The sequence below is a fragment of the Penaeus chinensis genome, chromosome 16, assembly GCF_019202785.1.
Source record: "Penaeus chinensis breed Huanghai No. 1 chromosome 16, ASM1920278v2, whole genome shotgun sequence".
Classification (NCBI taxonomy): Eukaryota; Metazoa; Arthropoda; class Malacostraca; order Decapoda; family Penaeidae; genus Penaeus; species Penaeus chinensis.
The window spans coordinates 6,035,651-6,038,150 of record NC_061834.1 but is presented as its reverse complement, the minus strand read 5'-3'; the positions used below and the strand labels follow the sequence as shown (position 1 = coordinate 6,038,150).

Sequence of the window (2,500 nt, the reverse complement as noted above, 5' to 3'; positions counted from 1 at the left end):
ATTCACACCGCGATGGAATCCGGCTGGTTGGTGGCCGGACCAAGAGATGGCGCGCTACCCCGAAGACTTTAAGAGTATATTTCCTCGTGTTACCTGACTCTCGCTGGTTTTACTTGTTATTTGTCAGTTTTTTTCTTGTAATTATTATTATTATTTTTTCAACTGCTCTTTCTTCATGTATACGTTGGTATTTATACTGCTGTTTTTAACTTCTCCTCCTTTTCCCTTATATGTATTTTTTTTTATCATAATATCAGTCTTTTTTACGCTTCTTTATTTTGTCTCTTTCCATATTAGTATTTTCTGTCCTCTCCTCTCCTCTTTCCTTTCCTCTCCTCTTTCCTTTCCTCTCCTCTCCTCTCCTCTCCTCTCCTCTCCTCTTTCCTCTTTCCTCTTTCCTCTTTCCTCTCTCCTCTCTCCTCTCCTCTCCTCTCCTCTCCTCTCCTCTCCTCTCTCTCCTCTCTCTTCTCTCTCTTCTCTCTCTTCTCTCTCTCTCCTCTCTCTCTCCTCTCTCTCTCCTCTCTCTCTCCTCTCTCTCTCTATCTCTCTCTCTATCTCTCTCTCTCTCTCTCTCTCTCTCTCTCTCTCTCTCTCTCTCTCTCTCTCTCTCTCTCTCTCTCTCTCTCTCTCTCTCTCTCTCTCTCTCTCTCCCTCTCCCTCTCCCTCTCCCTCTCCCTCTCCCTCTCCCTCTCTCTCCCTCTCCCTCCCTCCCTCCCTCTTTCTCTCTCTCTCTCTTTTCCTCTTTCTTTTCCTCATCCTCTCCATCTCTGTCTCTCGCTCCCTCTCCTTCTTCCATGTTTTTTTTCTTCGATTGTTTTTCATTTCATCTTATTCACTTTTTTTCACAATCTCTTCCTTCTCTTCTCTTTTCATCTTATTTATCTTCCCCTTCTCCTTTCCCGCTACCTTTGTTGTATTTTCTCCTCTGGTTATTCCCCTTCCTTCCTTCCCCCATTGTTATTCCTCTTCCTCCCCTTTTCCCTCTTTGTCTGCCTTCCCCTTCCCCCTCCTTTTTTGTCTTGTTCGTCTTTCTCCCCTTCTCGGTCCTCCTCCTCCTCCTTACCTTGCTATTCCTATTCCCCACTGATGTCCTTCTTCTTCCTTCCTCTTCCTCTTTTATTCTCATTTCTCCTCTCATTCCCCTTTCTCCATCTCCTTGTCTTTTTGTTCTACGTCTTGCTCTTCCTTCTGCCCCTTGTTCTCCTCTCCTCCTCCTTGTCTTTTTGTTCTACGTCTTGCTCTTCCTTCTGCTCCTTTATTCTCCTCTCCTCCTCTCCTTATTCCCCTTTTCCCTTCTTCCCCTTTTCCTTATTCCTGGAGAATAAGGAAAAATAATCCACTTCGTTTCCAGAAATGTCGTCGAAACGAAATGGATTCCTAACTTATTTCTGCTTTATCATTGCAGTTTAGCTCTCAAAGTTCTTGTCTCTTCGCAGGATTAACGTTATTTATGCAAATATACCTCGAGTGTGTTTTCAACGTTCTTTCCAGTTGGACAATTCAGGTTTCAGAATGACAGATGACTTGGCAACGGAAAAGGACGCTCTGGAAATTTTCCCGCCAAAATTCTGTCTCGCCACGTGTTGCTTTATCCTTGGCCGGTTTGAATGCAGATTACCGTTATTTATTTTTGTATTATGGTCTTCTGGAGTGGATTTATCTGTGGAAGACGATTTAAATGATGCGTTGGAATGTACTGATATCTTGGGATCAGTGGGGAGATATTAGATCATAAGGCAAGAAGAGTATTGTCACCTTATTGATGATACACAGGGGAAAGGAAAACAATATATGCATAAGATATATACATTTATACAAGTCTCTCTATCTCTCTCTCTCTCTCTCTCTGTGTGTGTGTGTGTGTGTGTGTGTGTGTGTGTGTGTGTGTGTGTGTGTGTGTGCGCGTACATCACCAAGCTCTTTCAGACTCGTAAAGCAGCGTATAGTTTACTCCAACACGTGGAAACGTTATTGTTCCCTTGCCTTACCTTACAAAATTCTGGAAGCTTTCAGTATTTTTCTAATGACTGTTTTTTTGGAACAGATATTTTCTGTCGAAGTAATCACCGGATTTGGGATTGGGAAGGATTATTATTATTATCATTATTATTATTATTATTATTATAATTATAACTATTATTATTATCATCATTATCATTATTTATGTATTTATTTATTATATGTATATGTGAGTGTGTCTGTGTATGTGTATGTATATACGTATGTATATGTATGTGTATGTGTGTACATATATATTATATATATTATATATAATATATATAATATATATATAATATGTATATATATAATATATATGATATATGTATATTATATATATACACACACACATATATATGTATATTTGGGGAGGGGGGGGGGGGAATCCTTTAGCATTTGATATTATCAAAGAGAGTGAGAAAGTAAATAACGAATTTAAGAATCCTTGTATCAGACCAGCCGGCTACAGTTGGCGGGCTCTGTCAGTAGCACAGTCGAGTAA

The 2,500-nt window shown here is 40.0% G+C and overlaps 1 protein-coding gene across 1 annotated transcript in view; it reads left to right on the top strand.

Moving 5' to 3' along the window:
• LOC125033640 (WASH complex subunit 3-like) overlaps positions 1 to 2,500 on the top strand; it is a 37,150-nt gene that overhangs the window by 21,582 nt on the left and 13,068 nt on the right. The gene's annotated exons all lie outside the window — the stretch shown is intronic.